The 20407-nt window shown below is 45.3% G+C and overlaps 12 non-coding genes across 12 annotated transcripts; all 12 read left to right on the top strand.

Annotated features, from left to right (window-relative positions):
- The first annotated feature begins 63 nt into the window (after positions 1–63).
- trnaf-gaa (transfer RNA phenylalanine (anticodon GAA)) lies at positions 64–136 on the top strand. Its single transcript has one exon. It is a non-coding gene; the product is annotated as a tRNA-Phe (tRNA).
- Positions 137–226: 90 nt separating this feature from the next.
- Positions 227–298, top strand: trnaq-uug (transfer RNA glutamine (anticodon UUG)). Its single transcript has one exon. It is a non-coding gene; the product is annotated as a tRNA-Gln (tRNA).
- Positions 299–4073: 3775 nt separating this feature from the next.
- Positions 4074–4145, top strand: trnap-agg (transfer RNA proline (anticodon AGG)). Its single transcript has one exon. It is a non-coding gene; the product is annotated as a tRNA-Pro (tRNA).
- An 88-nt stretch (positions 4146–4233) lies between these two features.
- Positions 4234–4307, top strand: trnai-aau (transfer RNA isoleucine (anticodon AAU)). The gene has a single exon. It is a non-coding gene; the product is annotated as a tRNA-Ile (tRNA).
- A 93-nt stretch (positions 4308–4400) lies between these two features.
- On the top strand, positions 4401–4473 carry trnaf-gaa (transfer RNA phenylalanine (anticodon GAA)). The gene has a single exon. It is a non-coding gene; the product is annotated as a tRNA-Phe (tRNA).
- A 614-nt stretch (positions 4474–5087) lies between these two features.
- On the top strand, positions 5088–5159 carry trnaq-uug (transfer RNA glutamine (anticodon UUG)). The gene has a single exon. It is a non-coding gene; the product is annotated as a tRNA-Gln (tRNA).
- A 3390-nt stretch (positions 5160–8549) lies between these two features.
- On the top strand, positions 8550–8621 carry trnal-aag (transfer RNA leucine (anticodon AAG)). The gene has a single exon. It is a non-coding gene; the product is annotated as a tRNA-Leu (tRNA).
- A 255-nt stretch (positions 8622–8876) lies between these two features.
- On the top strand, positions 8877–8949 carry trnaf-gaa (transfer RNA phenylalanine (anticodon GAA)). Its single transcript has one exon. It is a non-coding gene; the product is annotated as a tRNA-Phe (tRNA).
- A 124-nt stretch (positions 8950–9073) lies between these two features.
- On the top strand, positions 9074–9145 carry trnaq-uug (transfer RNA glutamine (anticodon UUG)). Its single transcript has one exon. It is a non-coding gene; the product is annotated as a tRNA-Gln (tRNA).
- A 9074-nt stretch (positions 9146–18219) lies between these two features.
- Positions 18220–18291, top strand: trnap-agg (transfer RNA proline (anticodon AGG)). The gene has a single exon. It is a non-coding gene; the product is annotated as a tRNA-Pro (tRNA).
- Positions 18292–18379: 88 nt separating this feature from the next.
- On the top strand, positions 18380–18453 carry trnai-aau (transfer RNA isoleucine (anticodon AAU)). Its single transcript has one exon. It is a non-coding gene; the product is annotated as a tRNA-Ile (tRNA).
- Positions 18454–18709: 256 nt separating this feature from the next.
- On the top strand, positions 18710–18781 carry trnaq-uug (transfer RNA glutamine (anticodon UUG)). Its single transcript has one exon. It is a non-coding gene; the product is annotated as a tRNA-Gln (tRNA).
- Positions 18782–20407: the final 1626 nt, after the last annotated feature.

Here is a 20407-nt window from a genome sequence, read left to right on the forward strand (position 1 = left end):
AGTGATCCGAATTCAAATCTCGGTGGGACCTTCATTTGCCAGGCTAAACAGCACAAGTACCTGGCCGAAATAGCTCAGTTGGGAGAGTGTTAGACTGAAGATCTAAAGGTCCCTGGTTCAATCTCGGGTTTCGGCAGAGGAACCACGCCCGCCTCCTTTAGGCTACCTGATTCCACCTAGCCTCATTGCTATCTGCCTCTCAGACAGACAGCTGGGAGGGTGTGTTGGTTCCGTGGTGTAATGGTTAGCACTCTGGGCTTTGAATCCAGCGATCCGAGTTCAAATCTCGGTAGAACCTTTTTAGGTTCTTCGCGGAAGGGAGGGAAAAAACAGAGGTGATGCGCAACTGCTGACGTGGCGGTGAAATTGGCACTCTCAAACCGAGTCGGAATTGGGGAAACATAGGGTGCTTCTCAATATCCCTCCTCGTCTCCTCGTTCCTCTGTCCTCCATCCTATGACCCGGAAACCGATCGAGCTCAGCCATCTTGAAGGACATCTCAATTATCTAATTGCACCGCGAGGAGGCGAGGATCGAGGAGTGAGGAGGCTTTCAGAGGAGTCATGAGCGAGGATACACAGGTGTATCCTATGCGGAAGTGTTTTATTGACTAAACGTGACGCACGTATACATTCTCCTCCCCCTTCACATCAGTCACAATCTGTTTTAAAGTATACTTTACCTTTGCAGTTTATATAAACCACACATTACACATATTTCAACAGGGTATCTTGCTTTATTATTATTTATTATGAATTTCTTAAATAAACAAACTGCAACAACATGAGGGCAGATCCTTTGAGCGCTGCTGATGACGCTATGAAGTGACGCTCGAGTGATCAAGTATTCCAATGTATAAAAAAGCTTTCATTCGATTCCTCCATCCTCATTTTTGTCATTCATTACATTATTTTGAGCACAAGAAGATTTTTACTAAAACCTTTAAAAAAAAAAGTTTAATTCATATATGTTATACTATACTATGTTATACACCAGTATACATATTTATGTTATCTTTTTAAATACTATGTTATACATATTTAAAAAGACATGAATAGGCAAAAACAAGTGTTTTTTTGTTTCAACAAATGATTCTCAACTATGTTATAAAAGATATACCAAAACGATTTGATATTCCATTTTAAGTTTTAGATCTGTTTGATGATCATATTATTATGAATTGTCATAAACGCCTTTATGTTATATTTGGTGTTTCTTAGTAATCTCTGCCACAAAAGCTAAACAAAACAAAACGATTTAAGCATGGCATGATACCAGCAAGATTGTACCAAGAAGTGTTATTTATTTTCTTATTAATTAGTTCATCACACTATTTACAATTTGTACACAAGGCAATTCAAAGTGATTCACAGTTGTATAAAAAACAATAATGCTTATGCTCATAATAATAATAATCATTAATTATTATAATATTATAATAATTAATTACATTAAAAAAATGCTGTAGTAAAATACTTTCAGTTGGAATATGACAGCTATGTAACGTTCTGTTTATGCCTGTGTCCTTTCAGATTATGTATGCATACCCGGTTTTACGAAGAACCTCTGAGGGTCGACTCCTTATGGGGCCAACTGAGGAGGCCAATAGGAGGAAGATCGTGTTGGCAGGGAGGGCCAGGTGTAAAGAGGAGGTCCTGGCTGAGGCCACTGCCTTTGTGAGGCAGAATGGAGGGAATCCTGGAGACCAGTTCCTGGTTCTGGCTCACTGCAAGATCCAGTTTGGGAAACACCAGGGTCAGAGGTTCCTGTGGCTGCTGAAGAACTCACTGTGGTATGCCTGCTATCTGGTCAGCAGCGTTTTGGGGGAGGAGGAGAGGGACAACCCGCTGTCGGACAACAAACACCTGTTCCTCAGATACACCTCGCAGATCAGGGAGGTAGGCGAGGCTGTAGAGGTGTATCAGAAAAAAACAGGTCATGCTGCAGGAGGCCCAGAGGACAGGAGACTCTGGATGTCTGATGGTGGAGTTTGGGGATTTTAAGGGTAGGTCAATGAAGGAGGTGTATGAGGACCCAAGCAAGGAGGCCCAGGCTCTCATCACCTACCTGAAGAAGGCAAAGGCCAGGCCTAACACCAATATGGCCCTTTTCAAAGCATACGTGCTGAAGAGGCAGGCTCTAGCCCACGTGCCCACCACCACTGTGCCCACTGCATCTGTCCTCACTGCTGCTGTGCCCACTGCCACTGTGTCTGTTCCTCCTCCACCTACTGCCACTAAGAACAGCCCACTGCTGGCGACCAATGTGAAGGCCCTGTTGGCGTGGGGGAAGCATTTATCTGCTTCACAGCTGGCACAAAAGATTTTGTCTCCAGCCAAACCCTGTAAGTGATTTGCAAGCTTTAAAATCATTACAGTATATATTATGCAGTATATATGTCTAACGAAAATACGTGTTCAACAGCTGCAGGACCAAGTGTACCACCTGCGTCTGAGTCCGCAGCCCGGAGACAGCTCTTTACATGTGGTGAGTATCACTTAACGCATACAAGTGTGTTGGTGACATGTGCTTAGTGTTTTATGTTATTTTACAGACTCTGCTGCTACGGATTTTTTTGAGGAGGAAGATGACCTGGAGATGGCAACTGTAGCCTCGCAAGCTGAGGAACAACTTCCTCAAGGTATGTAAATCTTAAACAATATTTTACAAACAATTACAAATAAAACAAAACAGTATTTTTTAAATGACATATTATTTTATTTCACAACACAGAGGAATGGCACTTCTCAGGTGTCAATCTACATTCACTCTTTGAGTGAACATCCTCAAAGGAAAAAAGATAATTTAAAGGTGTATGTAAAAGGTTTTATTTCATTTTTTATCGTAATCATTGACTAAAGCTCATTCTTGTCATCTCAAACTTCCCCCACTCCCCTTGGAATAAGTGGCTGTTGTAGTGTTTGGTCTGCTTCGCTTCACACTTGGCTGATCCCATCTTTTTTTTCTTCTTGTATTTCTTCTAATGGTGCTTGGATGAAAAACAGGATGATTTTCACTGCTTCCTTCCATCTTTTCATCATCTTGTCATCTCTCTACTAATTATACATGCTTTGCAGTAAACCTTGTAATCGCAGTAGCTGTCCAGCAGAGCTGAGAAAGTCATGCAGTGAAAGTCTAAAACAATAAGATAATTTTGTTGTGTTTTTTTACGCTCCAGCCACTGCAGGCTCGAGAGGCCCTGCTCCTGCCCCGGCTCGTGCTACTGCCCCTGCTCCTGCCCCTTATCCTGCTCCTCCAGCATTGTGGACCCCTGGCCAGGTGTCCCAGTCGCCTGCAGAGCTTCCTGTCCACTGGAAAGAGCAACTTCCATCTTTCCAGCAAGGCCTTCAACCCCTGTCCCTCTGCACCAGGACCATCCTCACTACAGCCACCCACAGGACTGCAGCGCCCTGCCCAGCCTCCTCTGCAGTCTCCTCCTCTGCGCCCTGCCCAGCCTCCTCTGCAGTCTCCTCCTCTGCGCCCTGCCCAGCCTCCTCTGCAGTCTCCTCCTCTGCGCCCTGCCCAGCCTCCTCTGCAGTCTCCTCCTCTGCGCCCTGTTCAGCCTCCTCTGCAGTCTCCTCCACAGCCTTCTGTCCAGCCAAGTGCTGCCTCTGCTCCTGCAACATCAACTGGGTCCAGTGTTGCAGACCAGGCTCCTGTATCTAAGCTTCTCATTATTCGTGTGCAGGTGCTGCAGCGTGATTTCCAATGACGTCCACGTCCGCCTCTTTTAGTCTACCTGATTCCACCTAGCCTCATCGCTATCTGCTTCTCAGACAGCCAGCTATCAGGAAGTGTTGGTTCCATGGTGTAATGGTTAGCACTTTGGGCTTTGAATCCAGCGATCCAAGTTCCAATCTCGGTAGAACCTTTTTAGGTTCTTTGCGGAAGGGTGGGAAAAAGCAGAGGTGATGCGCAACTGCTGACGTGGCGGTGAAATCTCTGTGCTGAAAACTTTGCACAAACTTTGCACTGGCTACCTTTTAATTGTTGATTTAATCAAAAAATTGCGCTTTAAGCCATGGAAGCTGAAATGTTTGCGGCCCGACAGCAGCAGGGAGGATGTATATTTCGGCTCGTTGGTCTAGGGGTATGATTCTCGCTTAGGGTGCGAGAGGTCCCGGGTTCAAATCCCGGACGAGCCCATTATTAGGCTTTGCTGTTAATCTCTTCAGCCTGATTAGGGCAACCAGGATATCTCTGAGCAATTGGGGATAAAATGTGCCAGAGAGAGGCCGGTTAGCTCAGTTGGTTAGAGCGTGGTGCTAATAACGCCAAGGTCGCGGGTTCGATCCCCGTACGGGCCACTCATTTTCTCTCTGTGACCTTCGCTCTGCTCTTCTCGAAAATGACGGGCGGTCTCCCATACATCCATGCTGGCTAAACCCCACAAGTACCTGGCCGAAATAGCTCAATTGGGAGAGCGTTAGACTGAAGATTTAAAGGTCCCTGGTTCAATCCCGGGTTTCGGCAGAGGAACAACCTCCGCCTCTTTTAGTCTACCTGATTCCACCTCTCAGACAGCCAGTTAGCAGGGTGTTTTGGTTCCATGGTGTAATAGTTAGCACTCTGGGCTTTGAATCCAGCGATCCGAGTTAAAATCTCGGTGGAACCTTTTTAGGATCTTTGCGGAAGGGAGGGGAAAAACAGAGGTGATGCGCAACTGCTGACGTGGCGGTGAAATTGGCACTCTCAAACCGAGTCGGAATTGGGGAAACATGGGCTTAAAAAGCAAAGGCTTCTTTTGCTCCTTGCTATCGCGCTTCTGGACTGAATGACTTACATCTCTGCACCACATGGGAAAAGTTGACACACGCCAAGGTTCCATGGTGTAAGGGTTCGCACTCTGGGCTCTGAATCCAGTGATCCGAATTCAAATCTCGGTGGGACCTTCATATGCCAGGCTAAACAGCACAAGTACCTGGCCGAAATAGCTCAGTTGGGAGAGTGTTAGACTGAAGATCTAAAGGTCCCTGGTTCAATCTCGGATTTCGGCAGAGGAACCACGCCCGCCTCCTTTAGGCTACCTGATTCCACCTAGCCTCATCGCTATCTGCCTCTCAGACAGACAGATGGGAGGGTGTGTTGGTTCCATGGTGTAATGGTTAGCACTCTGGGCTTTGAATCCAGCGATCCGAGTTCAAATCTCGGTAGAACCTTTTTAGGTTCTTCGCGGAAGGGAGGGAAAAAACAGAGGTGATGCGCAACTGCTGACGTGGCGGTGAAATTGGCACTCTCAAACCGAGTCGGAATTGGGGAAACATAGGGTGCTTCTCAATATCCCTCCTCGTCTCCTCGTTCCTCTGTCCTCCATCCTATGACCCGGAAACCGATCGAGCCCAGCCATCTTGAAGGACATCTCAATTCTCTAATTGCACCGCGAGGAGGCGAGGATTGAGGAGTGAGGAGGCTTTCAGAGGAGTCATGAGCGAGGATACACAGGTGTATCCTATGCGGAAGTGTTTTATTGACTAAACGTGACGCACGTATACATTCTCCTCCCCCTTCACATCGGTCACAATCTGTTTTAAAGTATACTTTACCTTTGCAGTTTATATAAACCACACATTATTATACTATGTTATAAAAGATATACCAAAACAATTTGATATACCATTTTAAGTTTTAGATCTGTTTGATGATCATATTATTATGAATTGTCATAAACGCCTTTATGTTATATTTGGTGTTTCTTAGTAATCTCTGCCACAAAAGCTAAACAAAACAAAACGATTGAAGCATGGCATGATACCAGCAAGATTGTACCAAGAAGTGTTATTTATTTTCTTATTAATTAGTTCATCACACTATTTACAAATTGTACACAAGGCAATTCAAAGTGATTCACAGTTGTATAAAAAACAATAATGCTTATGCTCATAATAATAATAATCATTAATTATTATAATATTATAATAATTAATTACATAAAAAAAATGCTGTAGTAAAATACTTTCAGTTGGAATATGACAGCTATGTAACGTTCTATTTATGCCTGTGTCCTTTCAGATTATGTATGCATACCCGGTTTTACGAAGAACCTCTGAGGGTCGACTTCTTATGGGGCCAACTGAGGAGGCCAATAGGAGGAAGATCGTGTTGGCAGGGAGGGCCAGGTGTAAAGAGGAGGTCTTGGCTGAGGCCACTGCCTTTGTGAGGCAGAATGGAGGGAATCCTGGAGACCAGTTCCTGGTTCTGGCTCACTGCAAGATCCAGTTTGGGAAACACCAGGGTCAGAGGTTCCTGTGGCTGCTGAAGAACTCACTGTGGTATGCCTGCTATCTGGTCAGCAGCATTTTGGGGGAGGAGGAGAGGGACAACCCGCTGTCGGACAACAAACACCTGTTCCTCAGATACACCTCGCAGATCAGGGAGGTAGGCGAGGCTGTAGAGGTTTATCAGAAAAAAACAGACCATGCTGCAGGATGCCCACAGGACAGGAGACTCTTGGTGTCTGATGGTGGAGTTTGGGGATTTTAAGGGTAGGTCAATAAAGGAGGTGTATGAGGACCCAAGCAAGGAGGCCCAGGCTCTCATCACCTACCTGAAGAAGGCAAAGGCCGGGCCTAACACCAATATGGCCCTTTTCAAAGCATACGTGCTGAAGAGGCAGGCTCCAGCCCACGTGCCCACCGCCACTGTGCCCACTGCATCTGTCCTCACTGCTGCTGTGCCCACTGCCACTGTGTCTGTTCCTCCTCCACCTACTGCCACTAAGAACAGCCCACTGCTGGCGACCAATGTGAAGGCCCTGTTGGCGCGGGGGAAGCATTTATTTGCTTCACAGCTGGCACAAAAGATTTTGTCTCCAGCCAAACCCTGTAAGTGGGTAAGTTTTTTCTTTTTTCTCCAGCCACTGCAGGCTCGAGAGGCCCTGCTCCTGCCCCGGCTCGTGCTACTGCCCCTGCTCCTGCCCCTTATCCTGCTCCTCCAGCATTGTGGACCCCTGGCCAGGTGTCCCAGTCGCCTGCAGAGCTTCCTGTCCACTGGAAAGAGCAACTCCCATCTTTCCAGCAAGGCTTTCAACCCCTGTCCCTCTGCACCAAGACCATCCTCACTACAGCCACCCACAGGACTGCAGCGCCCTGCCCAGCCTCCTCTGCAGTCTCCTCCTCTGCACCCTGCCCAGCCTCCTCTGCAGTCTCCTCCTCTGCGCCCTGCCCAGCCTCCTCTGCAGTCTCCTCCTCTGCGCCCTGCCCAGCCTCCTCTGCAGTCTCCTCCTCTGCACCCTGCTCAGCCTCCTCTGCAGTCTCCTCCACAGCCTTCTGTCCAGCCAAGTGCTGCCTCTGCTCCTGCAACATAAACTGGGTCCAGTGTTGCAGACCAGGCTCCTGTAAGTAAGCTTCTCATTATTCGTGTGCAGGTGCTGCAGCGTGATTTCCAATGACCAGAAAAAAAGTGGCCGCATTTCCTCTGTGCCCGAAACTTTGCACTGGCTACCTTTTAATTGTAGATTTAATGAAAAAATTCCGCTTTAAGCCATGCAAGCTGAAATGTTTGCGGCCCGGCAGCAGCAGGGAGGATGTATGTTTCGGCTCATTGGTATAGGGGTATGATTCTCGCTTAGGGTGCGAGAGGTCCCGGGTTCAAATCCCGGACGAGCCCATTATTAGGCTTTGCTTTTAATCTCTTCAGCCTGATTAGGGCAACCAGGATATTTATATCCCGGGTTTCGGCAGAGGAACCACGTCCGCCTCTTTTAGTCTACCTGATTCCACTTAGCCTCATCGCTATCTGCCTCTCAGACAGCCAGCTATCAGGAAGTGTTGGTTCCATGGTGTAATGGTTAGCACTTTGGGCTTTGAATCCAGCGATCCAAGTTCCAATCTTGGTAGAACCTTTTCAGGTTCTTTGCGGAAGGGTGGGAAAAAACAGAGGTGATGCGCAACTGCTGACGTGGCAGTGAAATTGGCACTCTCAAACAGAGTCGGAATTGGGGAAACATGGGCTTAAAAAGCAAAGGCTTCATTTGCTCCTTGCTATCGTGCTTTTGGACTCAATGACTTAAATCTCTGCTGCTCATGGGAAAAGTTGACACACGCCAAGGTTCCACGGTGTAATGGTTTGCACTCTGGGCTCTGAATCCAGCGATCCGAGTTCAAATCTCGGTGGGACCTGCTTTTGCCAGGAATGTGTGCAGTACCTCGTTCGAAAAAACTTTTTCGGCAGCACTGAGCCGCAAGAGCTCATCTAGGTAGTGCCCCTTGAAGGGGGGCGTAAAAAGGATGGACAGCACTGGAGAATGCAGGCATCGATCCCGCTATCTCTCGCATACTAAGCGAGCGCTCTACCATTTGAGTTACTTCCCCTCGATGATGGAGAAGAGGTGTCCATCGCTCTCAAAGACAAAGACGAGGCGCGATCCCTAGCACGTGTGCAGGTGCTGCAGCGTGATTTCCAATGACCACAAAAAAGAGGCCGCATTTCCTCTGTGCTGGCAACTTTGCACTGGCTACCTTTTAATTGTAGATTTAATTAAAATATTGCCCTTTAAGCCATGCAAGCTGCAATGTTTTCGGCCCGGCAGCAGCAGGGAGGACGTATGTTTGGGCTCGTTGGTCTAGGGGTATGATTCTCGCTTAAGGTGCGAGAGGTCCCGGGTTCTAATCCCGGACGAGCCCATTATCAGGCTTTGCTTTTAATCTCTTCAGCCTGATTAGGGCAACCAGGATATCTCTGAGAAATTGGGGATAAAATGAGCCAGAGAGAGGCCGGTTAGCTCAGTTGGTTAGAGCGTGGTGCTAATAGTGCCAAGGTCAAGGGTTCGATCCCCGTACGGGCAACTCATTTTCTCTCTGGGACCTTCGCTCTGCTCTTCTCGAAAATGACTGGCGGTCTCCCAGACATGGCTGCTGGCTAAACCGCACAAGTAGCTGGCCGAAATAGCTCAGTTGGGAGAGCGTTAGACTGAAGATCTAAAGGTCCCTGGTTCAATCCCGGGTTTCGGCAGAGGAACCACGTCCGGCTCTCTGAGTCGAGGCGGTCTATTGACCAAACGCCAGCTCTTATCTACCTGATTCCACCTAGCCTCATCGCTATCTGCCTCTCAGAGAGCCAGCTATCAGGGTGTGTTTGTTCCATGGTGTAATGGTTAGCACTCTGGGCTTTGAATCCAGCGATCCGAGTTCAAATCTCGGTGGGACCTGCTTTTCCAGGAATGTGTGCAGTACCTCGTTCAAAAAAACTTTTTCGGCAGCACTGAGCCGCAAGAGCTCATCTAGGTAGTGCCCCTTGAAGGGGGGGCGTAAAAAGGATGGATAGCCCTGGAGAATGCAGGCATCGATCCTGCTACCTCTCGCATGCAAAGCAAGCACTCTACCATTTGAGCTAATTCCCCTCGATGATGGAGAGAAGGTGTCCATCGCTCTCAAAGACAAAGACGATGCGCGATCCCTAGCACGTGTGCAGGTGCTGCAGCGTGATTTCCAATGACCACAAAAAAACAGGACGCATTTCCTCTCTGCTGGCAACTTTGCACTGGCTACCTTTTAATTGTAGATTTAATCAAAAAATTGCGCTTTGAATCCAGCGATCCGAGTTCAAATCTCGGTGGAACCTTTTTAGGTTCTTTGCGGAAGGGAGGGAAAAAACAGAGGTGATGCGCAACTGCTGACGTGGCGGTGAAATTGGCACTCTCAAACCGAGTCGGAATTGGGGAAACATGGGCTTAAAAAGCAAAGGCTTCATTTGCTCCTTGCTATCGTGCTTCTGGACTCAATGACTTAAATCCTTGCTATCGTGCTTCTGGACTCAATGACTTAAATCCTGCTGCTCATGGGAAAAGTTGACACACGCCAAGGTTCCAGGGTGTAATGGTTAGCACTCTGGGCTCTGAAACCAGCGATCCGAGTTCAAATCTCGGTGGGACCTGCTTTTGCCAGGAATGTGTGCAGTACCTCGTTCGAAAAAACTTTTTCGGCAGCACTGAGCCGCAAGAGCTCATCTAGGTAGTGCCCCTTGAAGGGGGGCGTAAAAAGGATGGACAGCACTGGAGAATGCAGGCATCGATCCCACTACCTCTCGCTTGCGCCTACTGCTTCCTACCGATTGAGCCAAAGTAAGCCCAAAGTAAGCCCACGTGAGCCAATCGTGTTTCTCTGCTGTGGCTTACTTTTGACCAATCGCGTTCTCTCCTGTGGCTTACTTTTGACCAATCGTGTTTCTCTCCTGTGGCTTACTTTTGACCAATCGTGTTTCTCTCCTGTGGCTTACTTTTGACCAATCGCCTTTCTCTCCTGTGGCTTACTTTTGACCAATCGCGTTTCTCTCCTGGCTCTGCTCCTGTGGCTTACTTTTGACCAATCGGCGACCGCTATTATTAGGCAAGGCAAGGCAAGGCAAGTTTATTTATATAGCACATTTCATACACAATGGTAATTCAAAATGCTTTACATAGAAGAAATTAAAATTATCAAAAGAAATCAGAATAATTAAAACAGTTTGGAATAAAAGATAAAATACAGAAATAATCAAATGAAATCAGAATAATTAAAACAGTTTGGAATAAAAGATAAAATACAGAAATAATCAAATGAAATCAGAATAATTAAAACATAAAATAAAATACAGTGCAAACAGTCGGACGAACAGTGGCACAGTGCTCATTCAGTAAATGCACAGTTAAACAGATGTGTTTTGAGTCTGGATTTGAATGTGACTACTGTAGGAGCACATCTGATCTCTTCTGGAAGCTGGTTCCAGCTGCGGCTGGCATAGTAGCTAAAAGCAGACTCGCCATGCTTAGAGTGAACCCTTGGTATTTCTAGCCGATGTGATCCTAATGATCTGAGTGATCTGTTGGGTTTATATTCACTGAGCATATCTGCAATGTATTGAGGTCCTAGGCCATTGAATGATTTATATACCAGTAATAATACTTTAAAATCAATCCTAAATGTAACTGGCAGCCAGTGTAAAGACCTGAGGACTGGTGTGATGTGTTCATATTTTCTGGTTCTGCTCAGAATCCTAGCAGCAGCGTTCTGTATGAGCTGCAACTGTCTTATGGTCTTTTTGGGAAGGCCAGTGAGAAGTCCATAACAATAATCCACCCTACTGGTGATGAAAGCATGCACAAGTTTTTCTAAGTCTTGACTGGAAACAAAGCATCTAATTCTTGCAATATTTTTCAGGTGATAATATGCTGATTTAGTTATTGCTTTGACATGACTACTGAAACTAAGGTCTGACTCTAGAGACACACCCAGATTCCTGACTTGATTTTTAGTTGTTTGACCCCTAGACTGAAGGTATGCGTTCACCTTGAGAACTTCATCTTTGTTTCCAAACGCAATGACTTCAGTTTTTTCTTTGTTTAACTGAAGAAAGTTTTGGCTCATCCAATTGTTTACTTCATCAATGCATTGGCAAAGGGAGTCAATGGGGCTGTAATCTATAGGCGATAGGGATAAGTAGAGCTGTGTGTCGTCTGCATAGCTATGGTAAGCGATTTGGTTCTTTCTCATTATTTGGCTCATTGGGAGCATGTACAGGTTGAATAGGAGTGGCGCAAGAATTGAGCCATGAGGGACTCCGCATGTCATGGATGTCCACTCAGACTTATGGTCTCCTATACTCACATAATAACCTCTGCCTCCTAAGTATGACCTGAACCATTTTAGGACTATCCCAGAAAGCCCGACCCAGTTTTCCAGCCTGTGAAGAAGTATTTTGTGATCGACAGTGTCAAATGCAGTACTGAGGTCGAGTAGTACCAGCACTGATAATTAGCGTGTATCAGTATTTAAGCGAATATCATGTATTATCTTTATGAGCGCGGTCTCTGTACTGTGGTGCGGTCGGAAACCAGATTGAAAATGGTCAAAGTATCCATTCGAGCTTAAGAATTTGTTCAGCTGATTGAAGACAACTTTTTCAATGATCTTGCCTATGAAAGGAAGATTTGATATCGGTCTATAGTTGTTTAATATGGTCTTATCCAGATTGCTCTTTTTCAGGAGGGGCTTGACGACAGCAGTTTTCAGGGAGGTCGGAAAACTCCCAGAGAGAAGTGAGGCATTTACCACTTCCAGGAGATCTGCTTCTAAGCTGTGTAACACATTTTTGAAAAAAGATGTGGGAAGTGCGTCAAGGGCGCAGGTTGATGTTTTTAGTTGCTGTACGGTTTCTTCCAAAATTTTGCCATCAATTTCTTCGAAATCAGACATGGTGGCTACTTTCTCGTGCTGTTGTCTGATCTGCCTGACCCCAGCGCAACTCAAGGATGAGCTGATCACCTTTCTGATATTATTGATTTTCTCAGAGAAGAAAGAAGTAAACTCACTGCACTTTCTCACTGAGAGCATTTCACTGGGAATCTGGCTTGGGGGGGGGGGGGGGGTTGTCAGTCTCTCTACAGTAGCAAAAAGAGTGTGCGTGTTGTTTATATTGCTGTTTATAATATTCGAGAAAAAAGTCTGTCTAGCTTTGCTTAGTTCCTTATTGAAAGCATGGATGCTGTCTTTGTAGATGTTATAATGGACTACAAGTTTTGTCTTCCGCCACATGCGCTCTGCTTTTCTGCATTGTCTTTTCAGATTTTGCACTGCTGTTGAGTTTCTCCAAGGTGCTTTTTGTCTGCCACTCTTCTTCCTGACTTTCACAGGAGCAATATCATCAATTACACTCTTAACTTTTGAGTTAAAAGAATCAAGGAGAAAATCAACAGAGTCAGCAGATATGCTTGGTGTTAAAGATATAGCCTTCATAAATAGTACACTAGTGTTCTCATTTAAGCATCTCTTCTTGACAGACACAGATCTAGCTTCAATGGCAGGAGAGATCAATATATCAAAGAAAATACAAAAATGATCAGACAGTGCTACATCCTTAATAACAATTGATGAAATGTTTAGACCCTTACTGATAAGTAAATCTAGAGTGTGTCCACGATTATGTGTGGGTCCATGTACATGCTGAGTCAGATCAAAAGTTTTTAAAACAGTTTTGATTTCTTTTGCCATATTGTTTTCTGCATTATCTATGTGAATGTTAAAATCTCCAGCAATGGCAAAGCAGTCAAACTCTGAGGAAATTGTTGATAACAGTTCTGTTAAGTTCTCAGCAAAAGCTGGAGAGTATTTTGGAGGCCTGTAAACAATGATAAGTAAAATGCGTGGAGCACCTTTTAACACAATACCCAGATACTCGAAAGACGGGTAATTCCCAAATGATATTTGCTTACATTGATAGACATCTTTATAAAGAGCAGCTAAACCTCCGCCTCTTCTGACAGCTCTACAGACACTCATAAAAGTAAAGTTAGGAGGGGCTGTTTCATTGAGGACTGTTGCACTGCAACTTTCTTCTAGCCAAGTTTCATTTAGCAACATAAAATCCAGGTTGTATGTGGTTATTAAGTCGTTGACTAAAAGTGATTTATTTTTAAGTGAGCGGATGTTTAAAAGTGCTAACTTAACAGTCTTACTTTTTGTCCCCACAGCAATCTTGGTATATCGTGTAATAGGCACCAGATTAGATGGGTTTGCTGTACGGCTTTTGAAGGCCTTAGACTTTCTATCATGTAATCGAACAGCAATAGAAAAAGATACAGGCACACTGGGTTCCCGCTTCTTCTGTAAACATTTGAGAAAGTTATTGTTATCATAGCGGGGACCCGACACATATCACTGAGAGCTGGTATCAGTTGTTTTTGGTTCACCTCGAGCCGCTGGAGGAGGGTGTGGGCCCTGGCGCTGTGGCAGAGGCCGAAGAGCTCTCACAGGAGGAGGGGGAGGGCGAGCTGGGCCCGCAGGCTTTGGTGGTTGTGGGGCCTGGCGTTTTTTGGTTGGTATCTGGGGGCTCGCAGCAAAAGAGTGGGATAGTCTAGTTCCAGCATGCACCAGTTGTTCCATTTTCTCTGAGAAGCACAGAAGTGGAGATGCTGGAGAGAGTGATAATGTTTCCGGTGAGAGGGATTTTTGCTCTGGTGTTATTGGAGGCTGTAATATGCTGTCCTGGTTTCCCTGGCTGTTTTCCAGAAAGTCGTCTATGGGTGCTGTATCTTGGAGCAGTGCTGGTATGTCACAGTCTGTCTGTGGTGAGCTCTGTGGGCAGGGCTCAGCTGAGATTGTGTCCGTGAGAAGAGGTTGTTGTGGCTGAGTGGTGTTATCACTGTCCTTGTGTGATGTGTCAACCGCATGTCCATTCAGGTGCTGAAGTGAAATCCTGTGGTCATTCATACTGTATCCAGGTGTGTGTGTGCCATTCAGGTTGAGTGGATTGGCACACATTGCAGAAGGATGACGGAGGGAGAAGTAGATATTGTCCTTTAGCACTCTTGAACCAAGTTTGTTTTGGTGGTGGCCATCCTGTTGAAACAGTTGCCTCTGACTCCAGAAAAGATTGAAGTTGTCAATAAAGTTCACTCCTTTTATATTGCAGGTTTTTTGCAGCCATGTATTAAGCCCAAGCAACCGTGAAAACCTGTTTGTTCCTCTTGCTGGGAGTGGTCCACTGATGAATGTTTGAACTTTCAGTCTTTTAAGTGTTTCAAAAAGTTCATTGAAATCCTTTTTAAGAAGTTCCGACTGCTCTTTATGAATATCATTCTTCCCCACATGAATGATGAGTCGATTTGCAGTCTTATGTTTCATCAGAATGTTCTGAAGTTCCCTGTTTACATCAGAAGTTGTTGCTTGTGGAAGGCAGCACGTTGTTGTATCCCTGCTATTAATGTTTCTGATTACGGAGTCGCCCACTATCAGAGTCCTGGGCTCGGCTGCACTGTGAGCTGAGTGCCGCTGTCTGCTCGACCTTGAGCCCCAGTTAGCATCAGTGTTAGCTACTGGCTGATTCTGTCTGTGTGCGATCACATTCATCAAATTTGGGGATTCCTCATTCATTAATACTTCAAATCTGTTCTCAAGATGTATAGGCGGTGGTAGGAGACCAGTGTTTGCAGTCCTTGTCAGAGCCGTATCTGGGGTAGAGGATGCTACTGCAGTAATATGTGATGCTCGTGACAATCTGATGTCTCGAGTGCCTTTGGGTCTCGCACCCTGTTTGTGCCATCGATTAGTAAAACGATCGGCTTGTTTCTCTACACTCAGTATGGCCTGTCGAGAAGCACTAGATTCATGGGACTCACCGGCTGTATGCTGAGGACGTCCATGACGAAACTCTGTTGTGTGTTCCGTCTGGTTTGGTGGTCCCGCAATTAACTTTGTTTCAAGAATTGCAATCCTTTGTAAAAGTCTGTGGCAGTTGGAGCAGCAAGTAGATTCCAGAGGAGGCATTTTCTTATCCTTATGAATGTAGGCAGTTGTGTTTTCTCTTTCCCGGAATGTAAGCTTTCAGTGGGAGGCTGGTCGAATAAAATAATTCTGCTTTTTTTTTGTAGTAATCCAAGCGTTGAGCACTGTGCTGATTTGCTGAAGTTAAAATTAGGTGAGAAAAGGAGATAAAATATAGAAATATAAAAACGATAGAGCAAAGCGCGGAGCAGTAAGCGAGAGCGTCCGAACAGTAGCTGAGCAGGAAGTAGTCGTCATCAGTAGTAATTATCGTCATCTTTGCAACAGGTAAGTCTATTCTTCACGACTGTATAATCGATCATTATTTATTAATAAACAGTGTTTGTTTTTAGACAATTAAACATGCCAATAAAGCTAGCTAGCGTGTAATAGCACACGTTTTCTTCTGTACATGTGAACCTGCAACTTTACCATGATACATGATACATGGCATGATACCAGCAAGATTGTACCAAGGATTGTTATTAATTTTCTTATTAATAAGTTCATCACACTATTTACAATTTGTACACAAGGCAATTCAAAGTGATTCACAGTTGTATAAAAACAATAATGCTTATGCTCATAATAATAATAATCATTAATTATTATAATATTATAATAATTAATTACATAAAAAAGAAATGCTGTAGTAAAATACTTTCAGTTGGAATATGACAGCTATGTAACGTTCTGTTTATGCCTGTGTCCTTTCAGATTATGTATGCATACCCGGTTTTACGAAGAACCTCTGATGGTCGACTCCTTATGGGGCCAACTGAGGAGGCCAATAGGAGGAAGATCGTGTTGGCAGGGAGGGCTAGGTGTAAGGAGGAGGTCCTGGCTGAGGCCACTGCCTTTGTGAGGCAGAATGGAGGGAATCCTGGAGACCAGTTCCTGGTTCTGGCTCAATGCAAGATCCAGTTTGGGAAACACCAGGGTCAGAGGTTCCTGTGGCTGCTGGAGAACTCACTGGGGTATGCCTGCTATCTGGTCAGCAGCGTTTTGGGGGAGGAGGAGAGGGACAACCCGCTGTCGGACAACAAACACCTGTTCCTCAGATACACCTCGCAGATCAGGGAGGTAGGCGAGGCTGTGGAGGTGTATCATATAAAACAAGCCATGCTGCAGGAGGCCCAGAGGACAGGAGACTCTGGATGTCTGATGGTGGAGTTTGGGGATTTTAAGGGTAGGTCAATGAAGGAGGTGTATGAGGACCCAAGCAAGGAGGCCCAGGCTCTCATCACCTACCTGAAGAAGGCAAAGGCCAGGCCTAACACCAATATGGCCCTTTTCAAAGCATACGTGCTGAAGAGGCAGGCTCCAGCCCACGTGCCCACCACCACTGTGCCCACTGCATCTGTCCTCACTGCTGCTGTGCCCACTGCCACTGTGTCTGTTCCTCCTCCACCTACTGCCACTAAGAACAGGCCACTGCTGGCGACCAATGTGAAGGCCCTGTTGGCGCGGGGGAAGCATTTATTTGCTTCACAGCTGGCACAAAAGATTTTGGCTCCAGCCAAACCCTGTAAGTGATTTGCAAGCTTTAAAATCATTACAGTATATATATTATGCAGTATATATGTCTAACGAAAATACGTGTTCAACAGCTGCAGGACCACGTGTACATCCTGCGTCTGAGTCCGCAGCCCGGAGACAGCTCTTTACATGTGGTGAGTATCACTTAACGCATACAAGTGTGTTGGTGACATGTGCTTAGTGTTTTATGTTATTTTACAGACTCTGCTGCTACGGATTTTTTTGAGGAGGAAGATGACCTGGAGATGGCAACTGTAGCCTCGCAAGCTGAGGAACAACTTCCTCAAGGTATGTAAATCTTAAACAATATTTTACAAACAATTACAAATAAAACAAAACAGTATTTTTTAAATGACATATTATTTTATTTCACAACACAGAGGAATGGCACTTCTCAGGTGTCAATCTACATTCACTCTTTGAGTGAACATCCTCAAAGGAAAAAAGATAATTTAAAGGTGTATGTAAAAGGTTTTATTTATTTTTTTATCGTAATCACTGACTAAAGCTCATTCTTGTCATCTCACACTTCCCCCACTCCCCTTGGAATAAGTGGCTGTTGTAGTGTTTGGTCTGCTTCGCTTCACACTTGGCTGATCCCATCTTTTTTTCTTCTTGTATTTCTTCTAATGGTGCTTGGATGAAAAACAGGATGATTTTCACTGCTTCCTTCCATCTTTTCATCATCATGTCATCTCTCTACTAATCATACATGCTTTGCAGTAAACCTTGTAATCGCAGTAGCTGTCCAGCAGAGCTGAGAAAGTCATGCAGTGAAAGTCTAAAACAATAAGATAATTTTGTTGTGTTTTTTTACGCTCCAGCCACTGCAGGCTCGAGAGGCCCTGCTCCTGCCCCGGCTCGTGCTACTGCCCCTGCTCCTCCAGCATTGTGGACCCCTGGCCAGGTGTCCCAGTCGCCTGCAGAGCTTCCTGTCCACTGGAAAGAGCAACTCCCATCTTTCCAGCAAGGCCTTCAACCCCTGTCCCTCTGCACCAGGACCATCCTCACTACAGCCACCCACAGGACTGCAGCGCCCTGCCCAGCCTCCTCTGCAGTCTCCTCCTCTGCGCCCTGCCCAGCCTCCTCTGCAGTCTCCTCCTCTGCGCCCTGCCCAGCCTCCTCTGCCGTCTCCTCCTCTGCGCCCTGCTCAGTCTCCTCTGCAGTCTCCTCCACAGCCTTCTGTCCAGCCAAGTGCTGCCTCTGCTCCTGCAACATCAACTGGGTCCAGTGCAGACCAGGCTCCTGTAAGTAAGCTTCTCATTATTCGTGTGCAGGTGCTGCAGCGTGATTTCCAATGACCACAAAAAAAGAGGCCGCATTTCCTCTGTGCTGGAAACTTTGCACTGGCTACCTTTTAATTGTAGATTTAATCAAAAAATTTAGCTTTAAGCCATGCAAGCTGAAATGTTTGCGGCCCGGCAGCAGCAGGAACGATGTATGTTTCGGCTCGTTGGTCTAAGGGTATGATTCTCGCTTAGGGTGCGAGAGGTCCCGGGTTCAAATCCCGGACGAGCCCATTATTAGGCTTTTCTTTTAATCTCTTCGGCCTGATTAGGGCAACCAGGATATTTCTGAGAAATTGGGGATAAAATGTGCCAGAGAGAGGCCGGTTAGCTCAGTTACTTAGAGCGTGGTGCTAATAACGCCAAGGTCGCGGGTTAGATCCCCGTACGGGCCACTCATTTTCTCTCTGGGACCTTCGCTCGGCTCTTCTCGAAAATGATGGGCGGTCTCCCAGACATGGCTGCTGGCTAAACCATACAAGTACCTGGCCGAAATAGCTCAGATGGGAGACCGTTTGACTGAAGATCTGAAGGTCCCTGGTTCAATCCCAGGTTTCGGCAGAGGAACCACGTCCGCCTCTTTTAGTCTACCTGATTCCACCTAGCCTCATCGCTATCTGCCTCTCAGACAGCCAGCTAACAGAGTGTGTTGGTTCCATGGTGTAATGGTTAGCACTCTGGGCTTTGAATCCAGCGATCCGAGTTCAAATCTCGGTGGAATCTTTTTAGGTTCTTTGCGGAAGGGAGGGAAAAAACAGAGGTGATGCGCAACTGCTGACATGGCAGTGAAATTGACACTCTCAAACCGAGTCGGAATTGGGGAAACATGGGCTTAAAAAGCAAATTCTTCATTTGCTCCTTGCTATCTTCCTTCTGGACTCAATTGCTGCGTTCCAAACCGCATACTTCCCTACTATATAGTATGGGAAAAAGAGTAGGCGAGCAAAAAAGTACGTTCGAATCCTCAGTATTCATAAAAGAGTAGGCGAGAATTACCTGGTTGACGTACTAATTATCGCGAGATTTGGACGATAGTGCGTTCCAATATGCCTACTTTCCTACTATATAGTAGGCGAAAACAGTACGTGAAAGAAGCAGTAAGTTCGAAACATCAGTATTCCTAAAAGAGTAGGCGAGAATATCCCGGATGATCTCCTGCTTTCGCCCAGACATTTGAGTGCTTTTCAGCTTGTACTCATCTATCCCAGGAGGCCACGCGAGAGCATACGTCATTATCAAACATCACGGAGATCAGCGACGCCGGGGGTTTTCAAATGTGAGTAAACACGGTTCCTTATGTGTTAAACTACAATAGAGTAGACGTTTTAACTGTTGAAGGTGTAAAGTAATTAGACAGTATAGTATAGTTGTGATTTTGCTGTAAAAACATGTTTTGTATAGCTAGCTAACAGGGGAGCTCTAAGCACACGTAACGTCTCTAAAGTGGATTTACATAACCATATACATCTTAAACACGCTTATTTAAAATGTCTATTTACATCTGAAAGGAAAATATTGTAAGTATTGACATATTGCAGATGAGCACATCACAACATGAAAAAGACATCTGAGTGATGTATGTGTGGCATTATCATAGGATAGGATAACGTTAATTCACTGTTGTCAACACTGTTGACATTAGACTAATGTGCTGTAAATAAGGTAAATAAACAAATCTATAAAGTAACTAAACATGTTTTTATTCAGACTGGTGTGAGCACTGAGGATGAGGAGCCCAGAGCTGAATCCTGGAAACGGTGCCATGGATGAGACTGTCATAAGATCTCTCCATCTGCCCTTATCGCCTCAGATTGTGATGCGCAGCGCAGCAACAAGCTCCGGCACGAAGGCACGGTCACCTCTGGTGAATTCATCAGAATAAAGCAGCAGAATGGGAACCGCTGTGTTGAGATGGCAGTAGGATGTGGGCTTCAGCGCCCAAATACATGCTTGTAGTTTGAATAAAGATTTGTTTCATGTGCATGCATTTGTTTATTGTGTGATGGTTACTTTTATTTGTTCTTTTACTCATTTACTCATGTTTCTTATTGTTGTCAGTATATAAAATATAATTATTTAATGCATGCATTAATTCATTGCTTGACTGACAATTGAGATGTTCACGTGTATTCATCCATAACTCATATGACAAAACAAATTACATTTTGCTTGTTTTATTAAATTATATCATTTTTAGTATATAAAAAAAGTAATATAATTAAGTATTGGTCAGCATTTAATATTATTTTGTTTAAGTTTTGGGGTGGGCTAACAATGCAATTCATTCTGAGGTAATATTAATTTTTTATGAGTATAAAGTTTATACATTTTTCGAGTATAAAGTCAACA

This window comes from Siphateles boraxobius, unplaced genomic scaffold, assembly GCF_051911475.1.
Source record: "Siphateles boraxobius isolate OS27281-9 unplaced genomic scaffold, OSU_SipBor_1 19, whole genome shotgun sequence".
Classification (NCBI taxonomy): domain Eukaryota; kingdom Metazoa; phylum Chordata; class Actinopteri; order Cypriniformes; family Leuciscidae; genus Siphateles; species Siphateles boraxobius.